Raw genomic sequence first — 16955 nt, forward strand, 5'->3', positions numbered from 1 at the left:
AACTCAGCGCCTTAGATTTTGGAGCAGACGGAGTCTCAGCTCTGCGAAGCAGGCTTGATTTAATAGTTATTTAAAACCACGCATCTTAAACACGCGGCGCTTCTGCTAATTAACGCCTCGCGGTTTCTCAGGGGTGCCACCTGCGACCGTCGTGCGGCGGAGGGCTGCGTCCCGGGAGGCGCCCCGTTTCCTCCCCGCGCTGCGGCCCGGGCGGGGGATGCGCGGGAGCTCGGCCGGCACCTCACTCGCGACGAGGGCACCCCCCCCAACCCAGTGCGTGCAACGGGGTAGAGGTGGCACCGTGGGACCTCGCGTTTCTCTCAGCCAGACTCGCCCTACGAGAGGGCGGTTGTGCCGCCCAGGACCCTGACGGAGGCTCTGGGGACTCTGTGGCCCGCATGTCGAGGCCCCGCCGGCAAGGAGGCTGCTGCGACTCCGTCAGAAGCGGTCCCGCGGGAAGAGCCGGGGGCCTGGTCCTGCATCTCGCACCGACCTGCTCGGCGATGAGAACAAGCCCTGGACGTCCTTGGGCCTCTGGGCCCCCGTGGGCAGCCTCTGAGACGCCCTGCGACCTGGCGCCCGGCGGTGCCCCGTGGGTCAGAGGCGGGCTCACCGTCTCCCTGGCCATCCTCGCTGGCCCTCAGACGTGCCGGGAGCGGGGATGCGGGACAGGGTCTGCCGGGACCCACAGGGTAGCAAGGTCCCGGGGCGGGGAGGTCACCTCCACGTAAAAAGCTGAGCCGAGGATGCTCCTGTGAGGGGGGCCCCCTGCCTGCCTGGGGGGTCGGGGTCCTCCCTTCGGAGGATGAAAGAATCAGAGGGCCTCGCGGGCGGCTCCAGGAGGCTACAGCTCGCCCTTTGCCTACCGGGAGAGGGGGGCAGGCGAGAGCGAAGTTTGAGCCACAAGAGGAAGGACTTGCCCAAAAATATCCCCGGGAGGTACCGGGTCGCGGCCCCCGCTGCCTGTCCGTGCACCTGTCCGAGGGGCCTTCCTCTGCTAATTAGCTCCCATCCCATCCGTCACTCTTGGCCCACGGGTGCTGCTCAGTCTCCCATCTAACCCAGCCGGCACCCGAGTGCTGTGCACCGACACGACACGCGCAGAGTAAGGCGGATTGGAACAGACGCGCTGCTCGTGTGAGCTCAGGGTCCCGTGGCCACGTGTGTCGCATCTGCCTCGGGCTACGATGCTGCAGATCCTTTCCCCGCATTTTTCCGGCAGCAGATGTTGCCGCTTGCGGGAGGCCTGAGATCGCCCCGGCCTGCCTTCTCCCCTGCGACCTGCAGGCCGCCCTTTGAGGAAGGGGGTGGTGCACGAATTAAACAGCCACCGCGCCCAAGACAGGCTGCCTTGCCGTCGGCCTGGGGGCCAAGCAAGCTGAACCTGCGGGCTCGCATCAGGGAAGGGCCTGGGTCCCAAAGCCTGTCCGGAGGATGCCACGTGAGCCAGCGTCAGCCTGTCGGGCACGGACTCCACGACCGCCCAGCTGCCTGGCCACGCGGATCACTTCTAGCTAAAGGAGGAAAAACTGCTTTTCATGCGGCCGTCAAGAGCGCCCGGTGAGAACCTACCTACTGACGCCTTAAGACGTGTTATCAAGGTGTTGCTGGTAAAATACGTCAAGGAGCAGAAACAATGGGGCGGGAAGCAAGGGAGGACGCGTCGCTTGGATGCCAGCGCGTAGACGGCGTAACTGATGTCGCCGAGCCACCTGGGACGTTTATGATATTTTTAAAATACAGTAAGAGCTGGCGAGTTTTCAGGACCGGGCTGCTGCACCGATGAAGAAAGGATCTCCTTTCTTGTCGCCGAGTCCCCGCGCTCTCCGCAGACACACAAAGCCCACCCCCAGGGGCCTGCGAGCAGACTTCATCTCTGTTGTCAAGGAAACCAGTCTGTTCTCAGCTCCAGAATTAGAAAGCCGGGGCCCAGCCTCAGCACCGCCTTCTGCCCACTTCTCCACAGGGCCCGCCACCTCCTCCCCACTGGGGACCCCAAGAGCATCACGGCACCAGGAGCACCGGCCGGTGGAGCAGGGGCCCCTTGCACGGCCCGAACCAGCGCAGCCGACGGGTGCACAGCCCACACGAACAAGTGCACCGGGGGAAATGAGTTCATCCGTAAAGGGAGAGAACAGTTGACGAGGGACAAGCAACTGACCCACGTGACTGGGAATGGCTTAGGGAAGTAGGATTAACCCTCCAATGCCACCCAGCACTTTTTTCTCCAAAACACCCACCCTCGCATTTCTCCAAATGGGAGAGTCAGCCCAGCGGCATCTACCAAGGGCTCAAACCTGGTGCGAGGCGGGGAGTGGGGCCCAGGGGAGCCTTTCGGGGGTGAAGGGTCTGGGTAAATATCCCCCTGCTGGGAAGGGGGCACTGGAGAGTCGGAGGTAGGGAACCCCAGTATTATTACCACCAGGGAAGTGGGGGTCAGAGACAGGGAAAGACCAAGGGAGGGGAGACGATGGCTGGTACCTCCCGGGATATGCTCTGCGACACCCGAGCGCGGGCAATGGGGGCCTGAAGGGATACACGTTAGGGTCGGTCCTGCCCAGGAAACCACCACTGTGCTTGATGCTCTGAACTCCCTGAGCCACATTGTCAGAAGTGAGCGCCCTTCACCTTGCATCACCCTATGTGGACACGTGCTTTATCCGTCCCTTATAAACCAAGAGTCCAGGCAGCCCCGGTGGCCCAGCGGTGTAGTGCTGCCTGCAGCCCAGGGTGTGATCCTGGAGACCTGGGATCGAGTCCTGCGTCGGGCTCCCTGCATGGAGCCTGCTTCTCCCTCTGCCTGTGTCTCTGCCTCTCTCTGTGTCTCTCATGAATAAATAAATAAAATCTTTAAAAAAAAGAAAAAGAAAGCCCAAGAGTCCTGCAGATGCAGTCCTGACCCATCTCTGTCCTCCGCAGCCCCGGAAGGACCCCTTGCACGTACGAGGCCTAGGCGTGGCTCTGCGGAGTGTTCGTGAATGAAGGCTTCTTCTAGACACTGGGACATCACCCACAGAAAGCGCTCACAATTTTGAAGTCGATTAGGAGAAAGAATTTTAAGATTTTCGACTCTCGAGTTCAAAGAGTGGTGATTGGGTTTTCAGCCCCTGCGGTGCTTTCTCCGACTCTCCCACTTATCGCGATTGCCTCATTACGACCGATAACACCACTGATGAGGACGAGCCTCGTCACAGGAAGCCCACAGTGAGACGCGGGAGCAGGGAAATAGGGAACGAAGGGCACTCCCGGGATTAAACGCTAAGAGGGCACAGGGTGCCGGGGATGAGTAACGAAAGAGGAACTGAGTCCTTATGGGGGGGGAGGGGGCCAGTCCTGGGGACACCGTTCATGCAACACAAAGTTTAAAATATCCCAAATCCTTCGCCTGGATTTCTCAAGCGCTGGTAAGAATAGAGTCTCCAGCAGTACTTTTAATTCTTAATTTTATTTTTTATTTAAAGTCCATTAGGCAACATAGAGATCATCACTAGTTTCAGACGCAGTTTTCCATCATCCGTCCTTCACCCGGCAGTCCTTCTTAAATTCTCCCTTCTCCTCCCCGATGCACGGCACTCGCCTAAGGCAGCTGGACAGGCCTTTCCCCTTCGGCTCAGCCTAGTCTACCCTTGGCCCCCTTCTTTCTCCTCCTCCCCCCCCATAGCTTCACCTCCATTATGCAGAAACCTCACTCAATTTGTCTTCCTTTTCTCCTGCCCTGCCCACCTCTCCCTCCAGGCCCCGTCCCTCTTCCCCCACCGTGCACCCCAGAAGCCACGGAACAGGCTTAATTAGGCAGCTCTGCCTTCCCCCTGCCTTGCCCCCACAGGGCAAGGGAAGAAGCCGTGTACACAAACCAGAGTCGTCCTCAAGCGTCCAGGGAGCAGAACAGAAACACCGAGAACAGTCAGCTGGACGCCGATGACTTCTGCTGCATCCCCTGCAGAAGGACTGTGTCCAGAGGAAGGAGAGCCAGGCCGGCACGAAGCACAACCGAGGCTCACGGAGCAGCGCGCGGGGTGGGCCAGCCGGCCGGAGTCGGAGCGCTGCCCACCACGCCACCCTAACGCTAGTTTCTGTAGAAATACAGGGTCAGGCAACCACATTTTCATAGAAACGACACGGGCTGGCTGAGGTTTCTATAGAAGACTCCTCACATTATGGTGAAATTTAAACTGGGCAGCCCGGGTGGCTCCGTGGTTAGCGCCGCCTTCAGCCCAGGGCGTGACCCCGGGGTCCCGGGATCGAGTCCTGCATCGGGCTCCCTGCAGGGAGCCTGCTTCTCCCTCTCTGTGTCTATCGTGAATAAATAAATAAAATCTTAAAAAAAATAAAATAAACAAACTGCTTCTGTGCCCATCGGGTAGACAGAAAACTGGTGACGGCTCCTTGACTGTGCTGACCCACAACATTCAGGTGGTTTTGCAAAATCCCCTCTGGGCCTCATGATGCAAGCATAGCAGTCCCCTGAGGTCGGTCCCCAGGTTCAGCTGAAATTTCTAAACAAAGAAGACGAGACAGAGAGCTAGGGACTGGGAGAAGCTATTTACCCTGTTAAGGAACATCTAGATTTGCTCCTGTGCCTTTCAAGAAGCTGCCCAGTTCAGAAAATCTTATTAAGATTTGTAAAGAATCTAGTTCTTTCCATACTTGATTTAAACAAACACACAAAAGTTGAATGAAATACTCGAATCATAGCAGCCTGGAGGGCGGCGGAAACAGCCCAGCCGGTACGCTCCAAGGGCTCCGTTAGGGGAGGAAGGCCACCCCTGTTGTCAAACGGACACTTGGGGCTTCGTACTGTTTTGAGACGTTTAATTCATTCAAGCGATGTTCTGATTCCACCTCCCTGAGAATTCTGCGGTTCAGCTTCTCACATCCGCGTGAGGCCCAAAGACAGCAAGTTCTGGCAAACATACCATAGATTGCCTCCCATCTTCGCCACCGCTCTTTAGAGCGGAAATTGTTATTCCCATCTTACAGACGGGAAACTGAGGCCCGTGGCATTTACGTTTCTCAGAAACACAGCTAATAAGTGGCCGAGCTGAACACTCGCCGTGGGCTCATCCGATTCCGAAGCCCAGGAAACCAAGAGGCGTAGCAATTGTTTCTATAGCTGGTTTATTTAAAAAGAAAATTAAACACTAGTTGAGAGACTTTTTTATAAATGCAAACAAAAATCTGGTCATGGGTGACCAAAAATGTTGTAAATGATGACAAATATTATAAGAAACGCCAGTTGAGGATGGTGTCTACCTAATGATCCATTTACTCACTCTCCCTCGACTTTTCACTAAAACCCCATGTTGAGTCACACGTTAGATCATGACTCACAAAGACTATAAGACTAGAGCCAGAGCAACGATGGGCATTTATTCATCACGAGACCTAAGAGATTAGAAGGAGAGGCCCAGGTAGTGACTGACAGGCACCTTTCTTTGTCACTTGGAGGAGACCAGGCTCAGTAGATGGCGGTGACACCTTCTTCCTCCCCCACTGCCTGCCTCCCGGCTCTGTCCTCCCCAGAAATTTCAGCAACCTTCCCACCAGCACATGGAGCGGTTCCTTGAGAGGCCAGAGCTGCTCCGCACCTCTCGTGAGCATCTCCTGCCACGTGCGGCACCTGCACCAGGACGGCAGTGCTCGTCCGCAACGCGGCCAGGGGCGGGACGGACTCCAATCCCACGCTGCAGCGAGGGACTGGAAGACACAAATAAGAAGCGACGATCACAGGAGGAGTGTGGGAACCAAACAAAATCCACCTCTGGGGGGGGATCCCTGGTGGCTCAGCGGTTTAGCGCTTGCCTCCGACCCAGGGCGCGATCCTGGAGACCCGGGATCGACTCCCGCGTTGGGCTCCCTGCCTGGAGCCTGCTTCTCCCTCTGCCTGTGTCTCTGCCTCTCTCTCTCTCTCTCTATGTCTATCGTGAATAAATAAAAAATAAAATAAAAATAAAAAAATCCACCTCTAGGCTGCTTATACAAAGATATGCGTATGTCATTCAACATGATTAGAAATTATTAGCTATCAAAAAAAAAGAAATTATTAGCTATCGAGGAAAAAATAAATGTAAACAAACAACATTCATACCACAGACAACAAAACTCACGGTAAAAACCTCTAGACAAGGCAAAGATTGTTTTTATATTTGAGTAATTCCCACAAGGAAAATATCATATTGAAGGACTGATGTTATGTATCAAGTAACATAGTGTTAAACTATATATATTTTGATGTATATGTATATACACATATTCGTTATAGATACATATAGGCTACATATACATATGTGTATAATCAAAAGCAAATGAGAATTAGTTAGAAAATAACGGGATCAGGCAGCCCCGGTGCCTCAGCGGTTTAGTGCCGCCTGCAGCCCAGGGCGTGACCCTGGAGACCCGGGATCGAGTCCTGCATCAGGCTCCCTGCATGGAGCCTGCTTCTGCCTCTGCCTGTGTCTCTGCGTCTCTCTCTCTCTCTGTGTGTCTCTATGAATAAATAAATAAAACCTTTAAAAAATAAAGAAAAGAAAAGAACGGGATCCAAATAATAATGGATGACATTAATACACTTCTCAGTTCATAACAAATTAAAAAGGTTAAAAAGTGAGGGGAGAGGGTACAAAAGCCTGCACAGGTCGATCAGTTAGGCTTAAATGTATCCCTCGATACCCACAACTCACAATACAAACTTAGGGACCAATAGGTTTGGATGACAAAGTATATATTGAACATAAACTTATAGAAAGCGGTTTCACTGCACGCATCGAGAGCAGGGCACAATGCCTGTTAAACAGTCCAGCAAGGCATTTCTTCATTCTAGAAGCATCATTTATCTTGAGGGAGATAGTGCGGTTTTTATGTTTTTTGTTTTGTTCTATTTTTCGGGTCTAAGAACGTTTTTGATGGGCCTCTTACGAAAAGGAAAGTGAGTTCCTGCCTCCCTTGCTGTGAAATGAGAAATATATATATACTAGTCTCTGCCCCCGGTTCCTGACACAGACCTCCTAAAACCCTTGGAATTTTCTGGGTGACAGGGAGGATAGGCGTGTCTTATACAGAGTTCTTAAATCTATTGGAGCTTTCTGGATTATAGGAGCATCTTTTGTTTTAAAGAAGTGACTCTTGGTGGGCTTTAGGATGGAGGCGGGTCACCAGAAAGACCTAGAACTTTCAATCCTATCTCCCATCTTCTAGCACGGCGAGGGGGGCTGGGAACTGAGTTAATAATAATTGATCATGTCTCTGTGATGAAGCTGCATAAAAATCTCTAAGATGCAGGATTTGGGGAGCCTCCAGGTTGGTGAATCCACATGGGAGGAGGGTGGCCCACCCCAACTCCACAGGGACAGAAGCCCTGTGCTTGAGACCCTTCCAGACCTCACCGTCTCTACCTCTTCATCTGACTGTTCATCTGTATCCTTTATCATTTATTATATAATAAACCAGGAGACGTAAGCAATTCCCTAAATTCTGTGGGCTGTTGGGGAACTCCTGATTCACAGCCAATCAGAAGTGTGCAGAGACCTGGGCTTGCAAGTGGCTTCTGAAGTGAGTGTAGTCTTGTGAGACTGAGCCCTTAACCTGTTGTATCTGATGCCAACTCCTGCTAGGTCGTGTCAGGATTGAATTGAATTCTTCTGGCATTATGGAATTGGTCAGTGTAAAAAAAACAAAACAAAACAAAAACAAAAAACCTCACACATTTCATGTCAGAAACACTGTGGGCAAAGGAAACAAGTTCCTTTTACCTGCCAACGCCTACCAGCCTTGATGTGGATGAAGATGGGGAAACGAGGGGATCGACAGCCTTGCAGAAAGAGTAACCAGGGAATCAGAAGTGGACACCGGCAGCAAATGGGGAAAGGTGGGGGGATGCAGGAGTAGGCAGGTGCCCTGGACAGGAACGCGGCCGGAACAGGGGCCTACAGAAACACACAGGCGGGAATTAGCCGTGATGGAGAACGGCCGATAAATCTCAAAAGTCATCAATGCTGAACTAAATTTCAAAGTCGTTTCCAGCCCGTTGCTGTAAATACCTTCTGTGAGCCTGATCCTTTGGTCCGGAGCCTGACAAGCACAGAGCCTGGCGCTACTGGTGCTCTGGGAGGAGGAAGGCGAGAGGACAGCGTTTGGTGAGGGCAAATGCATGACGCACAGGGAGCTCCTTGGGCAGGACGGCCACGCCTGCTCCCCGCTGCTCCCCGGGATCTGCGTCCTCTCCACTTCCGGGTACAGAGGAGGATGATCCTTTCCCACTCGCGTCCGGCTCGGTACTGCCTGTGTCTTCTTGTGATCAATGAACTATGAACAGAAGCTCCTCTGGGAAGAAGCGTTTTAGAGCCCATCCCCCTGCTGCAGCCACCCGCACTTTCCAGATGGTGACAAATCCATCAGCTTAAGTCTCTAAGTAAGGGAGGCGTGGGATAGGGCCCCCCTCCGAAAAGTAAGAGACCTGCAGCAGGAGCCAGCGCGAGATCTCTCTTGTGCTCAGCCCCTGAGTCACGGAGGGGTTTGATGCTGCAGCATGGCAGGTCGGTCACAACACGGTCTGAATAAGGTCATGGTCTGTAGTGTAGACTAAGAAGTAGACCAAGAAATGCAAGTTCCTCCACCCAAAATGTCTTGGGTAAGGGCACCTGGGAGGCTCAGGGCGTGACCCCGGGGTCCTGGGATCAAGTCCTGCATCAGGCTCCTCGCAGGGAGCCTGCTTCTCCCTCTGCCTGTGTCTCTGCCTCTCTCTCTGGGTCTCTCAGGAATAAATAAATAAAACTCATTCTTTTTAAATGTCTTAGGGAATCTGTGAAAGGCATGGACCTTCCTACAGTTTGTGGAATAGAGGTTTGAGCCATTTTGGTTACGTGTCAAAAGAAAGGTAAACTGCGTATCAAAAAGGGACTAGAGGTCTTAGAGACATTTGGATAACACATTGATGGAACATTTATAAAAATTTACTACAAATCAGGACAGAGAGCAATCTCCAACAAACCCTAAAGATTGAGAAAGACATATTCTCTGACCACAAAGCATTAAAACTAGGCAACACATTTTTAACAGAAAACTGCCACTTAAAAACAAAACAAAAAACAACCACCACCTAGAAATCTTAAAACTCTCCCCTAAATAACATTTGTTCACAAAGGAAATCTAAGCTGTAATTGCATATTTTTTAGAAAATTACAGAAAAAACGCTATAGGCCAACCATCGGTGGCTGCAGCCAGAGCCACATTTAGAAACAAAATAAGTCTTACAGCCTTTGAGGTTTTTATTAACAAGACTGAAAACAAAATATCTAAGCACTCAACTTTAAAGGTTAGAAAGACGGGGGCTCCTGGTGGCCCAGTGGGTTTAGCATCTGTCTTTGGCTCAGGTCATGATCCCAGGGTTCGGGGTCAAGGCCCCAAATGGGCTCCCCACTCAGCAGGGAGTCTGCTTCTCCCGCTGGCCCTCCCGCTGCTGTGTGCGTGTACGCTCTCTCTCCCTCTCACTCACTTTCTCTCTCACAAATAAATGAAATCTTAAAAAAAAAAAAAAAAGAAAGAAAGAAAAACAGAGTAAGTTTAAGGAGAGAAGAAGGGAATGAAGATAACAAAAATCAACGAAACAACTAATCCAAGAGGTGGCTATAAATAGATATATTCTTGGCAACTCAATAAAGAAGTGGCTAATACATGAAACTGGGAATGGGAACATATCACTTTATAGAGGGAGAATGACCATCTATGAGGACAGGAGCACAGGCAGCCCAGCCAGGGGGGCTGGGGAGGTACCGAGGGGAGGAAGGACTGTGTGATGTTACTCAGCAATGACCCTGCTTTGGAAAACGGCTGCCTAATTGTGTCGAGTGTTACCATTTGATCTGGCAACTTCCAGGGAGAGCCCTATTTGCAACAAGCTCCATGCATGAGTTACAAGAGCACAATTCGCAACATAGAGAACAATCCAATTCTGCTTTGCAGGTGTTGGGAGGGAGGGGACATCCTCATGACTAGTCCATGATGCCTCTTCACATTTCATACTGCCCTGGATCCGGGTGGGTGCCTCCCCCTAGGACCGGCTCACAAAGTACCCCCAGTTACTGGAGACGTAGGAGGGAGCCAAGTCCACCAGGAGAACAACCTGACGCCAACATGCGGTACAAGAGGTGTGTCTAGACTTCTGAGGGTGGTGACAGTCAAGGCCTTCCCTCTCCTTCGAGGGCCGGGCCAAGCCCCTCCTCCAGCCTGGGCCCCTACTTACATCTGCTTGGTGAGGGTGGGCCCTAATGTAAACTACGGACCTTGGGTGGTCGTGTGCCAGCGTAGGTTCCTCCATTATAACACACATACCATGCTCGCAGGGGTGCGCACAGCGGAGGAGGCTAAGCAGGTGTGGGGGCAGGGAGTATATGGAAACCTCTGTAGCTTCTGCTCAGTTTTGCTGTGAACCTAAAAATGCTCTAAAAAAAAATCCTTTTACAAAAATCCAAGTACCGTTTGCAGCTCTGACTAGGCAACCACCACTTATCACCCTTCTTTGGCATTTCCTTGCTTTTCTCTCTCTCTCTTCTCTTTCTCTTCTCCTTCTCCCACTCCAGACCACCTGACCGCCCTGGAGCCAGGAGGTCAGGGTCATAATCCCAACTCCTCCCAGCTGTGGACTTGCAGGCAAATCAATCAACCAGTTTTGACATCTCTCCGATCAGCAATAAAAGGAAGACGTTTTCAAAGTATCCTGAGAACGCTCAAGGTTCTAGAGAAATGCATCAGGCATTCTGTAAGCATCTGATTCCATCTGTTCTTTTGGAAAGACTATAATAAACCATGCCTTTAATATCACTAATATAAATATGTCTCAGACTACCGATCCCTTGTGCCAATTCTTCTTTTCCATAACTGCTTTTCCTTCTGCAGACTGGAGAGCTGCCTAAAACTTGTCCTGGGACAAGAAAGTTCTATTTCTGAGCTTGTGATGTTTTTGAGAGTTAACGCCTAGGCACGTCTGCTCACACGAAAATGTGCCATCAAGTGCATCACCCAAGACCATGTGCACCCGGCCCAAGGAGACGCCACGGGCAGCTCAGCTCCACCTGTGCCGGGAGCCAGCTCTTGATGCGGCAAGACTAAGTTTCAGGTAACCCCCTCTAACTTTACTTATACATAGTTTCTTTTAGGGGAAGTGGAATAGATAAATTTAAAAAGAGAAACGGGACTGCTGGTTGAAGACAGAGAATTTAAAAAGAAAACATGATGATGCCTGTGACCAAAGTGATTAAATTCAAGGCGAAACGCCGAGCCAGACTCCGCCGGCACCTACTGATCCTTCCACTGTTTTTGGCTACAGAACCGCAGTGCGTGAAACAGGAGGAAGACCACGAAAGACAAGAAAATGCAGTAGCTATTACCTGTCTTCAGCACTCACCTTTCAGGACAAGATCCATTCAAGCTCTTGATGTGCTCTGTAGCCAGCTCTGGCAAAATGAGCTTTGGGGGTGTCTGCCATAGAACATGTACCTGAGGTCCTTGGCTACACTCAGTATAAGACAAACATCCCAACGTGTTTTTTCAGGTTATGCAATATTGAAGTCTGACAGTGCACGTTTAACATCGCCCAGGAGGGAAGAACACATGCTCTCCTGTAAAAGCTTATTAAATCTTACTCTATAGACCTTGTTACATATGCATCAACTGAAAAGCCTACTTCAAAAATATGGTACTGCTGTCAGCACAGTACCCCCCGCACCCCAAGTATCCAAGACTGTGCATTTAATGACTTAAGTAAATAGGTCAAAGTCATCACCACAAAGTTACATCTTGTGATGGATTAGGTTCCAAAGTCCATTAATAAGGCCGAAATTGGTTAAAATCAAAATTATCCCTGGACATCTCAATGGCCAGGAAAAATAGAGCAATAGAGCACGATGGTCGATGCGTCGCCCCACACAGTAATGTGCATGTGCAAGTAAGTAATATGTGCATTGTGATGTCTGACTCACAGAAGAACACATGCAAAATGTAACCTGGTCGTCCTTTTTACGGTTTCTCTGGGAGCTGGATTACTGAAATACAGGTGAGCGCGAGGAACTTCTGCTCTACAGGAAACGCTGAGTTTCACTGATAGAAAGGCAGGAACTTGTGGTTCTCGTTATGCTGCTTCTTGGACATTATAATCCCTCAGGTAATTAATAAGGAGAATGCATGCTTTGGCACACTTAACATTGACAAGGGAAGAGGAGAAAATGTCCTCTCTTCTCAGTAAGTATGTAAAACCTCAAGTACATTTGTAAAATTTGGAAAGACTTGTCAGGTTTATTTTTAAATAAATCTGTTGGGGTTTTTTAAAGATTTTTTTAAAAGATCTATCTATCTATCTATCTATCTATCATTTATTTATGATTGACACAGAGAGAGAGAGAGAGAGGCAGAGACACAGGCAGAGGGAGAAGCAGGCTCCATTCTGGGAGCCCAATGTGGGACTCGATCCTGGGACTCCAGGATTGCGCCCTGGGCCAAAGGCAGATGCCAAACTGCTGAGCCACCCAGGGATCCCCTGTTTTGTTTTGTTTTGTTTTAAGATTTATTTGTTTGAGAGAGAGAAGGAGCGGGAGGGACAGAGGGAAAGAAAGAGAGAATCTCAAGCAGACTCTGAGCTCAGCACAGAGCCCAACAGGGTGCTCCATCTCATGACCCTGAGATCACGACCTGAGCCGAAACCGAGAGTCAGACGTGTAGCCGACTGCACCACCCAGGCGCCCCTTAAATAAACCTGGTTTTAAGAACCCAGGAGTAGAGACCTCCCAAAAGCATGGTTGTAGCTTTTTTTTTTTTTTTTTGGTTGTAGCTTATTTAAAGCCATCCTTGTACATGGCAAAAATACGCACAAGCTATTAAGAAGTAGGAATCCCTTTCAAATCAAGGTTTTAATGTGCCAAGCAAATTAAGACCTTGTCTTTAAACATTCCTTTCTCAGAATTCCTTGTAATATTTTGGGGCATGCATTCCAGAATATTAGTTTTCCACTGCAAAGTTTATTACCTGTTTCAAGGCAAGGTGCTGATATAAGTATTTCAAACGAAGCAAGAAATCGTTCTGCGTTTTTCTGACGCAAAGCTCACTAGATACCTCTGAAACATAACAAGAATACCCTGGCTTGCCCATCTTGGTGATATTTTTAATAAATCAGCTGAACTTAATTTGGCAACGTAGGGTCACAATATTACCTGCTTACACATCATTCAGCGTTGAAAATGAAAGCATGCGTCTATTTGAAAACTGAGTAAACACCTGATAGAAGTAATAGCTAAAGAAAAATGTAATAGAATTGTTGGACATTTTGCAGTAATAAAAACACACTGAGAAGACTTTTCTACAAAACACTAAAGATTTAAATTGGCTGAGTGGCTTGTTCAATCAACTCCATCCAAACCGAACGCTTGGAGGAAAGAAATGAGTGCTGTGGTTAGATGTTGTCGGTGATTCAATTGAGGGAAAACAGCACATCCAGCAAATGCTGTGCAGAAGGTAGGCTGGTGAGCAAAGCCAGGCCCCATCCTAGCAAATATGGAAATCACAGTTTGGTGCAAGAAACGGGCACTGGCCAGCCACAGGGAAACCACTGCACGTGTACCTGCGATCACTGCTTCTGAGGAGAGACACAATCCTGCCGGGAATTCCTACGGGGGAGGATTCACCCACCGAGTAAACAGGCCTGAGCCAGCCTGCCGGGGGACGACACTTGGACTGATCCTCCAAGGAAGAGAAAGAGTAAACAATGAAGAAAGGAGAAGAGAATGAACCACAGAGCCTGGGGCCAGGGCACAGCAGGAGTGGGGAGGCTAGAGGCCACTGCCCACGTCCAGACGTCCAGAGGCGTGATGAGGAGCAAGGGGCTTGGACTCGGGCGTGGGGAGGTGGTGAGAAGTGCATGGGTTTGAGAATGTTTAGGAGACAAAAAAAAAAAAAAAAATAGAAATCAAACAGGACTTGATAGTGACCTGGGTGTGCCTCTGCCTCCCTCCTTTCGAGCTTTGGATCAGTTAATGGGACTGAACCTAAGATTCCAAGGTGAACTATTAGGGGTCCCTCCCTACCCCTGCCATAGATTTGGGTTTTGTTTTGCTTCTTATTCCCACACCATTTTCCAGGCTGTGCCACCAAGTACGGAACCAGAGACGGAGCAATTACATGCCGCGGGGAGAAGGTCCTCAGGGAATGGAAATGACACTTCGATGTCCTGGGGTCTGGTCTCCTCCTGAGGCACAGGCCACACCCCGAGGTTAGCTCGGCACTGCTAGCATCCCAGCACAAAGCAGGGAAATGCCATGTGCTGAGGGCCCCCTCCCCACCACCACTGCCAGCCTATGGCCTCAGGACACATCCCCCCGGAGGAGCAGCTGTCTTGCTGCCTGGGAGATCGCCTGCCCCTCCCTCTTGAGAAAGCACAGCAGATGCTTTTTATATAATGTCCAATTACTCCAAGGAATGTCATCATATTTATGATTAATCAGTTGCACACACTCAGGGACATATGTGAGATGGATATTCAAGGGCAACAGAAGACCCTGCAGAGAGGAGAGAAACGAGGCCAGCATCTGTAGCCAGGAGAGAAACAATTAACCGTATACACTGCACGAATCCCTCTGGGCGGAGACTATTGCCAAAACAAGGACTAATCTGATCTAAATTCACTGTGAGGCAAATCTGCTTTTTAAATCTATAGGTTATGCAAATAGCGGGGGAAAGTCGTAAATAATAAATACCCCTCGTCAGAACTCTAGGGGAACAAGCGAGGGAGCCTGCAACTGCAATGATCGCTCCCAAGACAGCCCCCAGTAGATCGGGTCCTGGCGCTGGAAAGGATTCTTTCAGGAAGGAATCGAATCAAACGGGAGCCCCCTAACTTGCTTTGTAAGGCCAAGCTCCAAGGTCAGCGTGACGTCCCGGCCCCCGCAGCCCTGTCGCGGGTGGCGCGACTGTCCCACTCTCCGTGGGGGAGTCCCTGGGGCTCTCTTCCGCTCCAGGGCCCAGCACACGGCCCCGCCCGCTTCCCACCCGGGCCTTAGAGGAGCCGCGGGTGCCCACGCCAGGGTCCCGGGGGACGCTGACCGCGCGGTGGCTCCTCTCATGCCCACCGGGACCCTCACGAAGTCGGAACCCCCGGGGATGAGCAAACGGAGCAGCAGAGGTAAAAGGGTGTGTCCTCAGTCACACAGCACCTAAGGGAGGACAAGCAGGTCTCCAATTCTTCCACCCCACAGACTGGGGGGGGGTGGGGGGAACCACTGGCCTGGGAGTCCAATACTTGGGGTCAAGGCCTTGTGCGATGTCCACTTGCTGTGTCGTCCTAGGATGTTCACCGAGCTCCCCCGCCGGCAGATTTCCCTGCAAGCCCAGAGTTCAGTCTCCTCCACTCTCCCCTCTAAGACAGCGACTGTCCCCTTCGTGGCTGCGCTTCCCACCACCGAACACAACCTGTAGCTACGGGATTAGCATCTGACCCAAAAGCTTTTGCTGAGACAAATGTTTTTGGATGGATTTATGGGGCATCCTTCCTTTCCGGGAGTCCTTCCCCATCCCACAGCTTTTTGGCCTAAGTGCGGGGAGACAGCAACGGTTTAGCAAGTAGGCCCTACTTACAAGGTGGCAGCCGTCTCCCACGCGGCATCACGGCCAGTCTCCAACCTCTGGTGAAGCCCTAGACTGTTAGAGGAGCGAGAACTTCACCTGGCACCAGTCGGACTGATACGTCAAAATTAAGCTCAACAGGCAGAGACCCAGAGGCATGGACAATAGAGAGCACAGAGCATTCAAGAGCCACATCTTGGTGCCCAACACTGGCTACGGGAGCCACAAGAAAACACATCACATGCTGCCCAGTGGTTTCCAGAAGTTCCTAGTCCACAATGTCAAGGAGCTTGAAGCCCTCCTGATGCGCAACGAATGTGTGCAGAGACTGCTCACAGTGTCTCCTCCAAGAACCACGAAGTCGTGGTGGAAAGAGCAGCCCAGCCGGCCCTGAGGGTCACCAACCCCAACGCCAGGCTGCGCAGCAGAGAAATGAAGAGACAGCTTATGTGCATATCATATTTGTGTTAATAAGACCATAAAACTCCCAAACAAAAAAAAAAGGTTTAGCAAAAGGTTCCTGCGCCCAGAACGCAGAGTCCAGCAATGGAGTCAAACAAGGAAGCCACGTCTTGGGGTATAATCCAGAGCTGCAGGGCAGGTGCGCACCCAGCGCGCCCCAGCAGTCACCCGGGTGGGAGAAACTCATCCTGGCTTCTGCTACATTGCCGCCTCCTAGAACCTTCTAGACTCAGCGTACTTCAGGGACAGGATCCATGGGTCAGTGGCTTGGGAACCACTTACAATTTTTAGTGACCTTTCTGAGACATTATTCTGTGATAAATGATTTCCTTTGCACTTGGGGGGTGAGGGTGGGGGTTACAAACTGAAAAAAAAATTTTTTTTCTGACGAGCATGTCAACCACCAAAATAGTACAAGGGCTATTTGGATAGGAGGCCAGTGTAACTTGTGTTTTTTCTGGAATGCATAATAATGGCATAAAGTTTAATCGTTTTTGAGAAATGGTGACATGTTTTTGCTGAAAGGAAATACAGGTGTTTTGACATCCCGGAGCGGTTGGGTTGCCTGCACCCAGAATGAGGGAAAGAGCTTGTGTACGTACGAGGAAGTGGAGACTGGCCCAGTGTCCGTGGCTGTTGTCCCCAAGGCATTAGGCCCTCACTTGCGGAGAACATTCCTGCTCTCAGGTTTGATGACCTGGTTGCCTCACCCTGTGGCCCTTTCCTCCTCCTCACCGCTCTCCAAAGGCAAGATTAGAAACACCACATATCCGGACGGAGATCAAAAGGAGATCTTTTATGGAATCTGTCGAATGTCTCTGTACCTTTCTCTTTGACGCTACCACCGCGCGGCGCCGCGCCGACCAGCCTTCTTTCTCCTGGCCTGTGTGCTC

General features: G+C 50.9%; 1 protein-coding gene across 2 annotated transcripts in view; it reads right to left on the reverse strand.

Annotated features, from left to right (window-relative positions):
* The window catches only part of ADD2 (adducin 2), an 88497-nt gene that overhangs the window by 52156 nt on the left and 19386 nt on the right, over positions 1-16955 (reverse strand). The window contains exon 1 of one of the 2 annotated variants that reach the window (XM_077915822.1): positions 1573-1591. The exons of the other annotated variant lie outside the window; for it this stretch is intronic. The gene's annotated coding sequence lies outside the window, so the exon portion shown is untranslated. Of the gene's footprint in view, positions 1-1572; positions 1592-16955 lie in introns of those variants that run through there. 2 annotated transcript variants of the gene reach the window in all.

Source organism: Canis aureus, chromosome 11 (genome assembly GCF_053574225.1).
Source record: "Canis aureus isolate CA01 chromosome 11, VMU_Caureus_v.1.0, whole genome shotgun sequence".
NCBI lineage: Eukaryota > Metazoa > Chordata > Mammalia > Carnivora > Canidae > Canis > Canis aureus.